Source organism: Mustela lutreola, chromosome 13 (assembly GCF_030435805.1).
Source record: "Mustela lutreola isolate mMusLut2 chromosome 13, mMusLut2.pri, whole genome shotgun sequence".
In the NCBI taxonomy this organism is placed as follows: Eukaryota; Metazoa; Chordata; class Mammalia; order Carnivora; family Mustelidae; genus Mustela; species Mustela lutreola.
The window spans coordinates 47,844,200-47,862,927 of record NC_081302.1 but is presented as its reverse complement, the minus strand read 5'-3'; the positions used below and the strand labels follow the sequence as shown (position 1 = coordinate 47,862,927).

The 18,728-nt window shown below is 33.2% G+C and overlaps 1 long non-coding RNA gene across 1 annotated transcript in view; it reads left to right on the top strand.

Moving 5' to 3' along the window:
- Window positions 1-15,644, top strand: part of LOC131813969 (uncharacterized) — a 29,469-nt gene extending 13,825 nt beyond the window's left edge. Inside the window, exons 2-3 of the long non-coding RNA XR_009347063.1 lie at window positions 9,551-9,683; window positions 15,423-15,644. This is a non-coding gene — a long non-coding RNA (uncharacterized LOC131813969). The remainder of the gene's footprint in view (window positions 1-9,550; window positions 9,684-15,422) is intronic.
- The last annotated feature ends 3,084 nt before the right edge of the window (window positions 15,645-18,728 follow it).

The following is an 18,728-nucleotide window of genomic DNA, read 5'->3' as shown; positions in this document are numbered from 1 at the left end:
CATTTTAGTTAAATTAAGCATTCTCACACTTCAGTTGTTTATTATTTATAATATACTCCCTGTGATACATCTCACAAGCATTCATGATGCAGTAGTGAGTACCTCTGCTCTAGACGCAGTTTAGAGAAGATGACTAGCATTCTCTTGAGGGTTTTTCTCAACTTCCAAAGGTACAAATAGTTTCTTAAACATCACTTACCCCATATCCTTCCCAACTAAATATGTGTTATTACCCAAAAGCCTCAGGACATGAAAGCAGTCTATTAAGTCATGGGTATTTAGCTGAGAGTTTCCCCACTGAATACTCTTTCTCATTCACGTTACTGTAATAGTATGAAAAGGAAAATAACATTTTTTTTAATATTGTGAGGAATACAGGTACCTGCATAAGAAAGGATTCCATTTAATACATCTGCATCTCCCATTTCTAATTTTATTAAATATTAAGTATATATTTTTCCACAATTCAGTAAATTATTTCTAGTTATCTCTGAATCAAATTCTGGCCTCAGAATCATATAGTATGACTACTGATATTTCTTATGACCCATGGTAAGTGGCAAATCTATAGAGTTCAATTTAAGCAAGGTAGCTGAGTTCACATAGAATGCTAACTCATAAATTTGAAAGGAAAAAAAAAAAAGAAAGGAAGAATTTTGCTCTATGCTCCATAAAGTCAATCTGTTGAATTCACTATCATGGGAGGTCACTGAGCCCAATACCATGGCTATATAGTTTTATGACTCTTAATAACATTTGTTGTATGCAAAGCATAGATAATGACAGAGGAAACCACACCTTATGCTTCACTGCATGTACTACTTTTCTTTGTGGTTCATGAAGAATGAAACAATACATTGAAAGTCACAATTAACTACTGAAGTAAGAAATTAAGAAATAATACTCATGGACTGAATTTTTTAGTTGATTTTCTAACATGATATTTCACAATCTATTTTGCTGTATCTTCATGTTCCTCTGTATTTTGAAAATGAAACATTAAGAAATGCTAGTTGAGGAATGTGGTAATCTGTGCCAAAATTATCCAAGAAGAGAAGCTTATTTTTGATACCCTCAGTCTAATCCTCTTTTGCTTTTTCTTTCTTCACTTAATAAGGTTCCCTCCAAGGTTAAAAACATCTACTCCAATGTATTAGTGAAAATAGTAATGGAAACTCATATTAGATATAAATGATTTGATACTTTTAAAAATTTTTATTATAAGACAAACACTGTTTACAAGAAAATCAGGACTAAAAGGTATTTGGGGGAAGTGTGTGACTGTTTATGGGTGATAGCTCTTTAGGGAATTTTTCAATGGTTTTTGTATGTCATGGGGACCAATCTCTATTCAGAATATATTTGCATATAGAATAATTATATATTATTAAATGCTTTTGAGGCCAAATAATATTTAATTGAAAATTTTCATTTTATAAATGATTGAAAGACTCTTCCTTCATCTTAGAACTTTTAAGTGACAAAACTGATCCCAGAAATCAGTTCCTATGAGGGTTAAGAAGAATGTTTGGAAACAACATTCCTCTTCAAAAGAATAAAATATTATTTTCTATGTGCATATCATAGGTAGGATAAACTATAAATTTATTTTCCACATACTTGTGAGCTCAGACAATGCAGCTCAAAGAACAAAGCTAACCTAGACTGGGAAACCCATTGACCTAAGGCACAGTGTCTATCCTCTTGACATTTAAGGTTAAAAGTGAAAAGAAGTGAAAAAATAGTCTACAGAGACTGTTCATTTATGACATAAAGAAAGATGATTTGAATGCTGCAGAAACTGATGGGGATTTTTGATTTGTTGAATGGAGCTTATTAATTGCCTTCTTGAGATAATTAAAGCACTTGGTAGTCAAAATAATTGGAATCATTGAAAATAAAAGATTTAACCTTGACAGTAGTTTCAGTCTGACTGGTGAAATTCATCCCAATAAGGAAAATATTCTCTTAACGTTTATAGTGATACTATGGTACTTTCTAGAAGTCTAATACATTTTTCTTTAAATAAATTCAGCTACATTTTTGAGTATGACTCTTCTGGTTTGAGTTTAGTAACAGCAATACAAAGTAGCAGTGTTCTCCCTTGTTTCAAAGTTTAGGCAATGAATCAACCACAAGAACTGAGGGAAAGTATATTGTTTTAAGGCCGTGAAATGGTATATTTTGCTTTGGCAGTGGGGTTGGGGTTAAATATGGATTTAATTAATAAATACTTAATGTCTGTATTTCTTTTTCAGGATAAAATAATTTTTTTCTTTTTTAAAATAAACAATTTTTTAAAATGTGAAAATTTGTAGAATTCTATTTGTAGTGCTAATTTGAAGAATCCTGAAGTTACTGCAAATTTGAATATTTATTAAATACATATTTTTCTTATATGTTTTCAATACATAGAAAATAAGGAATTTTTCTGATGCCTCAAAATCAGCCATTCAATGGTAGATTGCAATACATTTTATATTAGAAATAATTGAGTGCTTCTGTATAAAACAATTACTTCATTTTCTAATATAATACTGGTTATTTTTTTTTAAAGTCTTACTTATTTTAGAGAGAGAGGGAGCACATGACCAGGGTAAGGAGCAGAGGGAGAGAGAAAGAGAGAGGGAGAATCCCAAGCAGACTCCACTCTGACAGTGGATTCTGAGATGGGGCTCTTTCAGGACCCTGAGATCATGACCCGAGCCAAAATTAAGAGTTGGTGGCTTAAACAACTGAGCCACCCAGGTGCCCCATCAGTTATGTTTCACTGGAAGTCACAGCTGAATTTGTTCTCAGGCCATTTTGAGATTAATTGGCAGATTAATCATCATATTCTATTTTTGAAATCAAGATAAAGTGGTACTATTTGTGAAAATACTGTCCTAATAATGAAACAAAATAAAACAAAAATTACTGGACTTTAAGTCCTGTGTTCTTAAGATCTTGCTTTAAGTTTTAACTTCACAAATTGCCAGCTCTGTGACGTTACCACATGCATTACCTATCTTATGTGTCTGTGTCTGTGTGTGTGTGTGTGTGTGTGTGTGTGTGTTTAGAAAACAAGAATAATTATATCTGCTCACTTACATCACCTCTAATTGTGAAGATCAGGTCAAATTAATGCTGATAAAAATACCTTAAGAATACACACAACACACACATGCAGAATCCGCAGTAGAAATTTTGTTGTTTTTTAAATGAAAGAGAATGGTAAGAATGAACTTCATTAAGAAAACAGAGGAACATGGATATAAATAACTCTTTACATAGGAGAAAGTCCAAAAAGTAAAAGAAAATCTGAGAAAACTCCATAGCACAGATGCTGAAATACTGAGTGCTTATTACAGCTGCATTTATTTTTTATTGTTTTCAATTTATTCCTCTATCTTCTGTTTTTCAGCTTCCATGTACACAGTTGTTTTGAGTCATTCTTCTGTGGTTTTTCAAAGACAATTCTTGGTTAAAAATAAATATATAAAGAAAGAAAGTACTTTGATCCTCTGTCTCTGGTTTCTTTATCTTCTATTCCTTCCTTTGACTTGCTTGTTTTCCTCCTGGATCTCTATCATGAAATGATCTGAAGCAAGACAGGAAAATGGTGCTTATATCCCCAAAGACACACGTTCTTAGAATTTCTGGCAATGCTTAAGACTTAGAATGTGTACTATAGAACTTTGCCTTCTGAAAAGGAAGTTTCAAAGAAAGTTTAAATATGGTACTTTATTTCACAGTTCATTGGGTAACCTTTATGTAAAATAATCATGTCTTCTCATTTCTTTTCACACTGATGTGAAAAAAGAGCTATGGCTTCAGTTTTTAAAATGTTGCAGTTCATTTTAGTAAAGCTCTTTTTAGTGTCAATATACAAATTTTACTAAAAATAGTTTAATGATTCATAATTTGTCTTAAAATACATGAAAAGCAAAGTTAAATATTTCAGCACATTATAATGATTTATGATTTCAATTTCATGTTCTCTGGGAATTAAATGCCCAATGGTTTAGCAAAGTTGATTTGCTGGACTGTCCTGTTTTAGTGTTCCTGGGAAAATGAGCTAATCATTTGATAAGTCTGTATTTCACAGGTAAAAATTAATCATGTTTATAGCTATCATCCCCAAAGGGATAATACTAACTAAATTTTTGGTCTATCTATTTTTAATAGTTTTATTGAGATATAATTTCCATACGATAAAACTCACTCATTTTTAAGTGTACTACTCAATGATTTTTAGTAAATTTACAGAATTGTATAACCACAAATGCAATATAATTCTAAAACATTTCCATGATCTCAAAAAGAGGTCCATCATACCCATTTGCAGTTACAATTCTCATCTCCAGTCCCAGACAACCACTAATTCACTTTCTGCTTTTATAGGTTTGCTTTTTGTGGAGATTTCATATAAATGTCATCATACAATATATGGTTTCTGGCATCTGGACTCTTTCACTTGACATGATGCTTTTAAGTTCATCTATGTTGTAGTATGTATCAATACTTCATACTTTGTTTTTATTGGTTACTAGTTATCTTTTGTGTGAATGTGTATTGTTTGTTTCATGTACCTATTGAAGGAAATTTCGATTGTTTACACATTTTTGGCTATTGTGAATAATGTTGCTATGAAGATCATATCCATGTCTTGTGTGGACATGTTTCATTTCTCTTAATTTTTTGAGAAATTGTCAAATATGTCTCCAAAGTGAGTGCATTATTTTGCATTTCTACCAGCAGTGTATGACATTCTAATTTCTCCACATTCTCACCAATATTTGTTATTGTTTGTCTTTTTGAGTGTAGCAATTCTAGGGGGAGGGGGAGCAATGTCTCTCATTTTGGTTTAAATTAATCTTTCCCTAATGTTCAATGATATCAAGCATCATATTATATCTTTATTGTTTATTCATATATGTCCTCCATTGATTTTTTTTTTCTGGTGAAACCAGTGTTGATTTTTATTATTGAGTGATAAGATTTAAAAAAAATATTCTGGCTACAAGTTCTTTGACAAATAGATGATTTTCAAACATTCTTTGCAAATCTGTAACTTGTATATTCATTTTCTCAAAAGTACTCTGTAAAGTGCAAAGGGTTTTATGTCTATTTTTAATATTTGCTTTCTATATATTTGATGTAAAACAATAAAGAAATTTACAAAATGAAGTGACAAAAATTTAGCATATGTAATTGCCAAATCAAAGTGAAAATTAAGTAAGTCAAACACCGGCTATAATGCATAAATCAACACATCACAGGGCCAATAGTAAATAAACAAATGAAGATAATATCTAATCTCATTAATATTTAAATAAGTCTAGAAGTCACAGTACTTGATTTTACTCATTAAATCAGTAAATGAAAGAAGAATCACAGTACCTCTTGAAGTAGTTAAAAAGGGGCTGGTTGACAACACCTACTTTTTCACCTTTGCATTCTGTACCAATTGACAGGATTTAAAAGTCCACAGAAGGAGAACAAACATGAAGAATTAGCTGACAAGCATACATTAGTATGAGAACCAAAATGGGTTTGCTAACCCCAGTCTTCCCCTTCACCTAGTCCAGTCTTTGGGACAGCCCATGGGAGGATAAGTTTTAGTTTGTATACCACCAACATTTAACTAAGCTATTATCTCTCACTGGTCTAGATGGAGAGGGAAAAAGAAGCAGGCAGGGTTTATGAAGAGAATTTTCAGATTAAATATCAGATAAAGGATTTATTATAGGAATTAAATATTAATTAACTGTGGGAACAACTGAGGAGATGAATATATGAAAGGGAGAGTTGGATTATCAGAAAAGTCACAACCAGTTGACCTGAGAAACCAAGCAGCATCTGTCTAACCATCAATGGGGACCATTAAGAGACATTGGTAAAGAAGCTTACTGGAGTTGTTTCTTCAGTGGTTCTGTATTCAAGTGTCTTGTGAAGGGTATGGTGACTTTCTTGGTCAGCAGGGCCAGCAGTTTGCAAGTCGTGAAGTAGAGAATAGTGAGAGGAGGCTGAGCCCTCTTGAGCACATCTGTGATCACTGTCATTGTCTTTCAATGCCTGATCAAAAAGAATAAAATCTTGTCATTTGCAACAAAGAGGATGGAGCTAGACTACATTATGCTAAACAAAATAAGTCAGAGAAAGACAAATATCGTATGACCTCATTTATATGTGGAATTTAAGAAAAAAATCATATGAACATAGAGGAAGGGAAAAAATAAAAAGAAAGGGAATGAGACAGGAGGGAGCAAAACATAAGAGACTCTTAATTATAGAGAACCAACTGAAGGTTGTTGGAGGAGAGGTGTATGGGGTTGGGCTAAATGGGTGCTGGGTATTAAGAAGGGCGCTTGTAATGAACAGTGGGTGTTACATGTAAGTAATGAATCACTAAATTCTACACCTGAAATCTATTTTACTGTATATATTATAAACTAGAATTTAAATAAAAACTTGAAATATGAAGTGTATGATCTTATGAAAATAATGGTTTCTGATGATAACTTTCAAATCTCGAGTAAGCTTTCTGTTGAAAACCTCTAACCTGGAATCACACAGGCAAGGGGATTCCAGCAACTGTGATGCTTGCTCAAATGACAGTACAGACCATCAAGGAAGAGCAAATCCCCTCCCCTGCCCACATGAGCTTCTCTCCATAAAGAAAGATGGACGATGACTGTTAACATCCAACTATTAATTTGTTTCTATGTAGGATGGAGTAAAACATTGGTTGAAAGGTCCAAATTATTTATGGAAAATTCTTTTAAAGGGTCACAAAGAATAGGCAGGAGAGCTGTCCCTTGGCTATTTCCACTATTGACAAGGATACTTGAAAAAGGATGTTTACTTACATTACTAGGGGAAATGCACGTTAATTCATTTTTGGAATGCAGTTTGGAAATACGTATTGAAAAGTTTAAAACATGAATGCTCACTCATACATTATTTATATTATTCAACTATTACAAGCATGTATCCCAAAGAAACAATTGGAAAGTGTGAAAAGATATCTTTATATTATTTTTAGTTTTGTTTGTAATAGGAGAAAGTTGAAAAGAAGTTCACTATGAAATTGCTTTAAAAACTTGTGTTCCTGGGACACCTGGGTGGCACAGTCAGGTAAGCACTAACTCTTGGTTTAAGGTCAGATCATGATCTCACAGGTCAGGAGATCGAGCTCAGTGCAGTCTCCTTAAGATTCACTCTTCCTCTCCCTCTGCCCTTTTTCCCTATTCAGGCTCTCTGTCAAATACATAAATAAATCTTAAAAAAAAAAAAGAAAAACTTGCGGTACTAACATCATTGTTATTACATGCTATTAAGCCTAAAATATGTAATTAATGTCTGTATTAGAAGAATATAATTTTATAACAACAAATAATGACAATGTATAGTATGTGAATATGTTAACAGGGTTTACTTATGAGTGACAAGAATTCAGTTAATATTTCTTCATACTGCTAAATGCTGTCTGAAATTTTACAATGGACATGTATTACATGTAAAAGAAAAATATAGTGAGATTTTAAAATTTGGGTAGTAAACAATTATGTTAAAACTGGCTATTCAAGTAAATATTTTGAACAAGTTCATTTTTTTTAAAGAAAACTGAATTTATTTTGGATGACTACAGCAAAACACACCAGGTAAAGGACTCCTTTGAAAATTTTTGAATATAAAGTTGAAAAATGTGAACACATTTGAACCTACTGAAGTTTTAATGAAAGTGAGAATAGTATTATTTCTTTAAGCTTGTTCAAATGGTTTCAGTATAATCCTTTCCTAAAACAGTTTACTGCATTTAATGGGAGTGTCAGAGACACTTTCACTTCCTTTTCATACAAAACTATAAGAAGACAGAGCTTATTGTTGCTATTCTATTCTTCATTCTTTCCTTGGCTTTGATTCTAAGGACAGAGCACCCTTTTCTTTTTGCTATAGATATGACTCTGCATAAATCTCTTAGGAAAGCTCTCTATGCAGGAAATGATATGGTGAAAAAAAAGTTCTTCCTCCTTTCTATATAATTTTTCCCTCTGTGAGCCTGTGGTCTGACCCTGAGATTTATTATGAATTCCAGTTGCCAACCAACTTTCTTTTGTGAATTATAATCGCTGGGCTCTTGCTTTGTTAGAAGCACAGACATTTAAACTATAAGGGCTTCCTTGTGTAAGCATCCCTGCCATACTCCCTTGTTTTCTTTTAGCTCTTTTCCCCGTGAATAAAAGGGCTTTTAGAGTGAAGCTAAAAGTCAGATTTGTGAACAAATATTTTCTTTGAGTTAACTGAAGGTCAAACTATCTGATTTACATTGGTTAAATACCATAAAAACACAGCACATTCCTATTAAGAGAGAAGAAGGTAAGTATGGAATTAAACTTTATATGAACCTCTACATAAAATAAATGAACAAGATACATGCCATAGCAATCCACAAACTACTGGACATTTTAATGACGGGAGTGTGGCTTAAGGTTTTGACCATAGATTCTGAAACCAGACTTCTAAACATTAAAGTTCAGCTCTGCTGTGATCCTGAGGCAAATTTCTAAGCCTCTCTGTGTCTCAGTTTTGCATGTATAAAACAGGCATAGTATTTATGGCTAACTCATGGGACAGCTATAAAGATTCAAGGAGTTAATTTATGTCAAATATTTTTTTAACGTACCTGCTGTTACAACTATATGCTATAATGATAGTTAATTTTAATATCTTTAAAATGGGAGTATGAAAATCATTAAAGTGGGTCAGTATTTTGTCTCAAACCTAGAGGATTTAATGATCTGGTGTTCTGTGTATATAGCTTTCTTTTTTATTATAATACAAGATAATAAGTAGAAACAATTCTAAGGGCTTACTATGTGATAGGCTTTGTACTCTAACACTTTATGTGTATGATCTCATTTTTGCCTATACAAATTCTATGAGACAGATTACATATACCTATGAACAAACAAACTGAAGTTGAGAAAGTTTGCTCAAGGTCAGTTAATGACTGATGGAGCCAATCTGCCTATGCTTAAGTCTTTGCTGTTAAATGCTGTTTTGTGTTTTCAGGACTGAAGTTAAAGTTAGGAGACAAATCTATGCTTTTTAGCTCCTATAAACTTATACAATATTTTAGACCTTATTTAAAAATCTAACCATAAACTTTACCTTCCTTAACAAATAAAGCATTTATGTGCCATTTATAACCCACTGGTTTATGTTTTTAATATATTTCTTGAATTGTCTCTAGGTACCTTTACCTTTCACCCAATTAAAGTTAATCAAAGATTCTCAAGTTTCTATAAGGTGTATTTTGTATAGATTTTGATAAAAGTGAATACAACCTAAAATACTTAGAGTTATCATGGCAAGAAGATGAGTGATATTTAATTCACCAATGTTGTTACAAAGTAAACACATTAACACTTTCTCAATAAGGTACGGTCCAGATACTATAAGCTGTTTTGGGGATTTGGAGTTTTAAACAAGCACATTTTTCTTTATGTTGTAGCTCAGACTTAATGATGTTGTCTTAAATCTTTTTTTTGTTGTTCTCTTACAGGTCTTTGAATTAAAGCAATGTGCATTTCATTTATATTTTTTCCTTCAGACCCTGAGGATCTGTGAAGGATCACCTTAGACAAGTCTCAAATTTGTCTAAGTCAAGGAGAAAAGGTGAACAATGGCTGACGGAGGTGAATAGAGTTTGTAAACAGATTTCAATGTACTTTTTAGGCTCCCTTTTGTCTGTGTTTTCTTCCCAGGTCCACCTAAGGTCTAAACCAAACCCTAAAAAAATCTCTGCTCTGATGAGCTGTTATTATTATCTTTACATAAATTAGAAAGAGACATGTTTTTCTCAAGAAACTTCACTGCCCTCGGGCCTCAACAGTGTCATAATACATACACAAATCTAAAATTCCTCTGATATAAATGTACCTTGCCTCAGTTGTCCAGAGCCCAATTACATGAGCAATCTTGACCATCTTCCATATTCATTGTATCCAGTCACTCACAGATAAGGGTGGACAAGAACTCAAGAGGTACAAATAAGGAAGAACCTGTGCTACAATTGAAGAAATAATGATATTTTAGAGTGAGTGGAGATGAATTTTAGTAATTTTATTTTCTAAATTCTCTTGAAACTGGCAGTAAGGTCTGTTTAACCCTGCTTGGTATCACTCATTAACTTCACTCATAAGTCACAAAATTATCAAAGATTCTAAAATCATTTCTAAATTCATGTTATGATTACATTCTGAAATTCCACAGATAATAAGATTAAGTATTGTTGGATGATTTGCGAATTTCACATCATCTTTTAACTTAATGTGATGTATACTTAAAAGGTAGGTGTGTTTGTTTCCTAGAGCTGCTATAATCAAGTATCACAGTTGTGTGGCTTTAAACTACATAAATGTCATCTCACACATCTTGAGGCCAACAGTCCAGAATCATGGTGTCTATAACATGATGCTCCCTCTGAAACCTGTAGGGGAGGATTCCTGTCTCCCTCTCCCTAGCTTCTGGTGGTTTTTTGGCAATCATTGTTGGTGTTCTTTAACTTATAAACTCTGCTTCTATAACACTGCAGTCTCTGCTTCTACTGTCACATGGCCTTCTCCCATGTGTGTCTGTATTTCAGAGTCTCCTCTTGCCATAAGGACACCAGCTATGTTGAATTAGAACACACAATATTCCAGTATGACCTCATCTTAACTCAATTACATTTGTAAAAACCCTATTTCCAATTAATATCATATACTCAGCTACTGGGGGTTAGAAACTCAAACTATCTTTTTAAGGAACACAAGAGAAGGAAAAGCCACTGTGATGTAGGGTTTGTCCTGACACATAGTTTGACAACTGTTTTGTACATTCCTTCTACTGTTTTCTGCATGGTTGTTTAGATGTCAAACAAAGGTATACTAAATTAAAAGCACATAAAATGGAAAAACTAGATAAATGACTTCAAAGCTGGACCACACTCCAACAGATTAACTGATCATTTTGGCCAGCCCCTGCTTTAATGTGGTGTTATCTATACTCCAATTTCAGACACTATTACTATGCAATTAATTATTTTAGTCAGTGACATAGCTATGAATGCATTCAAATTTCTAGGGTAGTTCAGTAAAAAGAACCATTACTTAACTGCCTTTAATATGTACACCTAAAATCTTATGATTGACTTTCAAGGTTAAAATCTAGTGTTAAGTATTTGAAATTAACAAAAAATCGTAGGGACAATGAATTTTGTTTCAGATAAGTACTTAAGGATATATGGAGAAAAGTCAGTTTCTTTTGAGAGTCTGAAAATACTGCTAATCAGTCTTTTTGCAATAAACCCCCTTGTTAGCAATACTTGGTTGTTCTATGTTAGATCTTCTTTCATATCTGAACTTTAAGCTAACTTTCCGGGTTTTAGTTTCAGTTATATTCACTACTTCAGGAAGTTCCTTGCTGGATATTTCTTACTTGTTTGATGAAGCTTGATCCTTCTGTTTGACCTTGTTTTAGAAGTAGTTGCTTAAAAGCTGTGAGTTCTTTCTCCATTTATCGCTAAAAAGTTTTTCCCCAGACAAAAGTGAGCTAAATTCTCTTCCTCTGGGGCTGCATTCTTTGTGTTAAGTAAGGCAAGCCCCCAAGCAAAGTTGTGTTCATTCTCCAAGATGATCAACTGGGGAAATCCACTGGCCTTTCTGTGGTGTGGCAACGGGCCACCGTCAGCCCTTGGCCAGCTCCCTAGGCATACCTTTCAGCCTCGCCTCAGGCCACAGGGTTGCAGGATCATCCTCTCCTAGGGAAAGCTGCTGCTGCCCACTGTGCCTGGGGGCTTCACCTTCAACATCTGGTTGAAGCCTAGGATGCTATCTTCCTATATTGACATCGCTTTCTGGTTTCCCAATATACATATTCAGATACTTTTTAGTTGTAAGCATTTTGTTGTTAATACAGCACCTTCAAAGGTTTATATATATATATATATATATATATATATATATATATATACGATGCAACAAAGTTTAAAAAATTTTTGAAAACTGCCAACATACTACCACAACTGTCCTTCTATCTGACTCCTCCTCTATTGTACAACATGCTGGTACAAAAGGGTGTGAGATGTCAATTAAGGTTAAGTGACAGTTAAACATTAACAGGCTGTAACACTGACAATAAAGAAAAAAAAACAACACATTCAAGATTTGGGTATAAGCAAGCAGAGAGTGAAACTATTTTTCAGATAAAGGACCATTATTTCTGCATTTAAAAGGCTAATACACGTATTAGATATTCTAGTAACTGCTGTTTGGAACAGGATCCCACATAGAACCACGCCTCGCTCCTCTCTTTCTTCCCAGAATTCTACACTCAATTTTTTGTGGAGAAGATAAAATTACAACTGAGACATAGTATCCCTATTTAAATGATCACTAAGTTATACAGCATGTATCTTCAAGTTGCTGAGTCAACTACCAGACACAGAGTAAACCAATGGTTTTCTTCCCTTCTTTTTCTTTCGTTGTGTTTTTTCATGTAGATTTCAAGTACTGTAATAGAAATTACATACTATGTATGCACTTGTACACAAATTATCTGGGACATCTTGGGACCATCATTTAAAATTTTTAGTCTTAGTTCCTCGTTATTCCTTATTTGTGAAAGTAAAGTTAGTGAGAAATTAGATAGATAATAACAAGTGAATCTTACATTTTAAAATATATACCATTGACTCTAAACTTTACTTAAAGTTAACTTAACTTTAAACTTAAACTTTACAGTTAATACTCACAGAAAACTTCCTCTGTTATAAAATTGAGCCAGAGAGAAGCCAACTTCTAGATTCTTGGTGAATTTAGAATAACTTTCCCAACACTTTTGCTTTTTCATCTAAAGCTCATCCTCAATTACTCACTTGGAATTTTGTCAATTTCTAAGCATTACCCACAGTGCCAGAATCTGCCTCTTAATTTTGAAAGCAGAAAACAGCAAGTCTTGTTCTACGGCTTACTAGCTGTGTGGCTTTGGACAAGCTGCTAAATCTTTTTGAAGCCCTGCTTCCGTGACAAGACGAAAATCGTAGCTAATATATAGAGGGGTATAAGAAAGGAAGAATGATAATAAAGGATAAGAAACAGTTTAAGAATATGTAAGTTAGAAAGTGTACAAAAATGTAGTATTTGGTATATGACTAGTTCCTTTTTTAGTGGATAAAAAAATAGAAAATGAATTAAGATTTGGATTATGTAAATTACCTATTCAATGAAATAATCTGAAGTCCTTAAGGAACGATGACATAGCACACTCCTTTAAACTTGCAGTAACATGAAGAATGGTTTTTGAAGTAAAAACAATCACGTTAAAAACACAATGTATGTTATGATCCCACCATTTTATCTGTATTCTGAATTGCTATCAATAGCAATATAGATATATAAATATGCATGAAGCAAATATTCTAGCCAGATAGACTATAAAAATTTAATGATAGTAATGTATAGGATATTTATTTATTTTGATTTTTCTTTAATTCTGTTTTTTCTTAAACTGCACGAATTTTGTAATAAAAAGCAATTCACAAGTAGAACATAAAACTATGTCTGGAAAACCAAGCATAACAAAATATATTATCTTGAAAAAATATTGTCTTGAAAAAGCAGTCCAATGATGGTTCTGAAGAATTAATCCAATATAAAAAAAAAAGTCAAGCTAAACAATCAAAATATTTTAAAGAGAAAAACATTTTTTAATGATATACATAATTGACAACAGCTCCCTTTTATTTTGGCTTTATAGCTGAGGAAAGGGAAAATGAATTCAGTTACAGGTGATTCATAATTCATATAAATTCATTTTTTAAGGAACTGCACTCTAGCAGTTATTAATTATTAGAAGATTTACAGTATATTTAAGAATGATGCATAGCCATGTCTGCTAGAAAAGAATGGATCCTTTCCAAATAGCATGGAAATAAGTGTTGCATTTATACATAAGGAAAGAGGATTTAATTCCACCATTATTATTGCCATTTTTAACAGCAATACAACTCTGCAGCAGCCATCATAATTATTGTCATAGGCTGGGAGGTTGTGGGAGGGCAAGAACATTTTTATAGATTAATAATCTCTTGAGGTCGTGGAGTACCAAATGTGTTTCTTCTCTTTTGGGGAAAGGGGGAGGAGACGGAGCTGCATCTGATTAAATCTGAGAAGCCTGATTTTCAGCATGAAGATCTTAACAAGGAAATGAGATTGAGCTGCTATAAAACTCATCCAGTTCAACTATAGTAAATATTGCTTGGCGGCAGTGAAATCTTAATTAGTATTTCCCTCCTGTTAAACAATTCCAGTGGTTAAAAGACACTGAAATAGTGGCATTTACTTCCCCTAAAATATTCCTTTTAACTCTCTTTTTTTACCTCATATTTTCAGAGGAAGAACAGTCTATAACCTCCCTATGCCTTTTTATGATTATTTGCCATTGCCTTATATCCACCTGCTTATTTTTTAATTTCCTATTTAAAATTTCTTTTGATAAATACAGCATAAAAGCCTCTTTTTCTCAGGTCAGGCCAATCATCACATTTTTTATTACAACAAAGATGTTTCTACAAAAAAGAGTAAGCTGAAAAGTGAATCTTGTCAGTATTTAGTGTATTTTAGAGGCATAAATAATTAGCTGTGACTTCGTGAAGATATTTTTAGAATAATGTCATGACTCATATTTAATTATGATGCAATGTAATTTAAAACCATGGACAACTCTTCTGAAACTGAGACCGACTTTTCTCCAGATTTACTCATAAATTTCTAACAGAATTCGGACTCCCTTTTCTTTCATCTTCACTCATTCATTTAATATCTATTTAGAAAATACAAGTATGTTGACAGAGCTACTAAAAAGTCTTAGACATGGATTTCTCTCCCAAGTGACTTGAAAACTATTTGAAAATACATTATGCACAGAAGAAACAAATACATACGCACCCTTCAAAAGATTAATTGATTTATATGATGAAATTTTAAAAAGTACCAACAAAACAAAGTTTTAAAAAATCTCATTAAATCAATTTTTTTTGTACATAAATTTTTGGAACTGCTTTAAATGTTTTGTTTTGTTTCTCTTCTTTCTATAAATTGATCAGGAAATATACTCTGAGCACCCAAAATCAGTATACATTTGTGAGTGAAAAAGGGCAGAATGCTGGAACAATACTGTAACCAAGACTATCTCTAGTAGAATAGGACATATAGTTAGTTTTTTAGTTTATTTTTTAGTAGACTCAGGAATATTACTGACTCTGTTATTTTCTGCCTATTGTTTCTACACATTGACAACAGTACTTAATTCATTATACTTAACCTTAGCACAGTCAAAAGGAGTCTCTGCTTCCATTCTTACCTCAAAATTTCTAGCTGGGTTCTTCTTTCCAGCTTACCTCTTGGCTCAGGCAAAAGACCCTGAGGACGAAACATCCTACAAGGGAAGCTGAAACTACCCCTCCTTCAAGCACTAAAGACTACCCTGAGCCACCAAGACTGAGCCTGTGATGGACTCCAAGACAAGGATCCATTTGCCCTGCACTGCCTACCTACACGTACCCACCCATAATTGCCTATTTTCTTTATATAAACCTGGAAGTATTTTCAGCACTTGGGAGAGAGTCTGAGATGCTAGCCAGCTGCCTTCTTGGTATTGAACTCACTGAAATAAATTCCTTCTTGTTTCACCACCACTTATTTCTCTGCCTTTGGCTTTTGTCAGTGGTAAGTGGCTGAACCTGGTCTGTTTGGGATCCCCAGAGCCAGGTACTCTTGCACCCCTGTGCCCGGCTAGATCTTTAGGATGGGCTGTTGGACTTCAATAGCTCCATAAGAGCTCATGCATCTTTGCCTTGGCAAATGGGAACATTTCTGTTACCTCCCTATAGCACTCCTTTCTTGGTTGTTCTGGCCAGACTCTCGCCTTCAGACTTCTAGTAAAGAAAAGCGGACATTGGTCTCTATGTCCACATGTGTGCTAATCCCTATCAAGATCACTGATCTGTTATAAAGACTGTCTGGTGGAAATATCAGAGTTGCTACAATGCCACGGGGTAGTCAAAATCTTGATAGGCAGTGAGATGGCAGTCTCACTCTCTTGGAGGAAATCCCCATCCCTACTCTAAAAATCCACTCAAAAGAATCTCTTTCTCTTTCCTAGTCATCTATCCTCTAACTTGTTTGTAATGGATTTGGTTGACCAGTTTTGCTGCCTTTTAAAAATGAATGTATGGATGTATTCCAAAGACATACTTTGGAATGAATAGGTATTTAATATCTATTATCTTCAGCTTTAGACTTTAGCAAGAATTTCGGGGGGAAAATGCACTTAACATTTATAAGACATGGGGAAAGAATCAAAACTATTAATTTTAATCTATATACAAATAGTGGGAAAAATAAAGTTGTAGTAAGAGATGCCGAAACCGTCCTTCGTACCGCCAGAGCCCCACTGTTATGCAAAATATTTAACAGCACGAAAACAACTTCATAGTCATAGAGTCACTGGTTCTATCATCTCAACCTCTGGGTGCAACCATCCTAAATATGTTTACATAACCCTTTTTTCTATAGGATTCTCAGTAAGAAAAAGAATTCAAAATGCATGACTAACATAATGCTGTCAATATTTATGACACCATAAATCTGATCCATGTTGTTGAGAGGAAACACAGCTTCTTTATAGTCCAACAGTCCTTAAATAATAAAGTTTACTTTGGGTGATTAATCTTAGGAATCTTGCTTACACATATCTACCCTGATCTTTTAAATTATATCACATCTTTTTTTTTTTCCCCTTCCATTTAGTAAGAAACTAAATGATTTGTATACCCTTCTTGATTGATGGTTTTGGAGGAGAGCTCTCACTGGACTCAGTTAACACAGAAGTCAATAACACGGATGGGAAAGGGCTCTGTGTAACTGTTTTCTTCCTTCCTCACAACACTATCAAAGCACACTTTCCAAAGAGTTCCTCCCAATATATTATTTGTGACTTACTATGGGATCAAGGATCAAGAGTTGCTCATTTTAAAATCTAAATTGACCTTTAAGTCCTATGATTAGTATTGAGATCCAATTATTAACAAGAAGTTCTTTCCTATTAATTATCTTAAAACCTAACCTCAAGAAATAAAGAACTTTAGAATTGCAAATGGAAATATAAAATACATGGATTCTATTGATTCGTTGTAATACCACACCATTTTTAGGTGCCCTGTATGAGTTAATACTCTCATATACTGCTTACTGTTCCATTGAAGAATTGAGATGTCTCACAAAAACATATATCATGTAACAACATAATGTTCATAGTTTTAGAAGTAAAACAGTAAGTATATTCAGCTACTGTAGCTAACTGAGGGTAGTTAATTAATAAAGAGAGAATTAAGATTAAAAAGTATCATTTAGAAAGGATCTATAATGATACAGTAGGTCTACTACCTCCTTTGGGGAAGAATTATAGCCATACCTAGAGGAAGAAAACGTATATGAATCACGACTATTTTTCAATAAGACATGTCATCACTTTTCAAAATAAGTCACTTATAAATGTTTTAAAAGCTTCACTGTGAGGAAATTACTTTAAAGCCTTCATAAGTTAATTCTAATACATATTATATCTATGACTTCCTTTTCATTTCCCTTGAAAGAAATAGACAAGTACTTGTTACCATATCTGTAAAATAAGCTTCACAAGCATTTGAAGGTTGTGATCACCTCTTCCTTGACACGTCTTTAAAAATAAACAAAAGAGCCTTCTATTTTTACCTTGACTTTTTTATATGTCTTATATTTTAATATAATTGATATTTTGAATTTCTTTATAATTTTTCCTAAGTTTTCAATAAACATACTAAACTGTGGATTCCAAGATCTGACTTCTGGAATACCTCTGAAGAGCTGTTATGATGATTACTGAATTTTCTCCTGGGATATTGTATTATTCCTTTTCATTTATCTTTCCTTGAGGATCTTTTTCAGGGTGAATAAACAGCCAATCTGTGCTTAATTTTGATATTTGGAGACTTTCATAGTCAAGATTTTTTCTTAAATTGTCCATCCTTGCCGTCATGTGGGAAGATGCCTTTGCTAATGCCGGAAAGCAGGATGAGAGTCCTGTAGATCCGTCTATTTTGCATAGACATGAATGGACTTTCCTGAAAGAAACTACTTATTTAAAATCTGGCACTTCTTGAAATTCCATTTTCTTGCTTCATTTAATACTCAATACCTTGCATCTGGGTTACCTTGTTTTTAACATTACTGAGCAAAACTTTGATTTGCTTTTGGCCAATGGGTGTAAACTTTACAATAATATATAACAGTAATTTTGAATATCTGTAAGCTCCATCCACTATACTGGAAACACTTGGAGGAAATGACCTATACAAGATCTACTGAATTTTTATGGTAATACTTGTCTTTCATTCAATCACTTCACACATAAATATCAAATACCTGCTATGTGTCAGAACTTGTTCTAAGGTTATAAAACAAAAATGCTTGCTTTCAAAGAGTTTACATCTCACTGCCTAAAATATGAAGATTTACAATAAAATTAGTTGCTTTATTGAATGAGTGAATAAATAAGTGAATTAGTGCCTCCAGAAACAATTCCTATGTTTGCAAAATGGTTTTAAAATTGCTAGTTTTTAACCTCTGAAGACAAATCAATAAGCAGTTTAAATTCTCCAA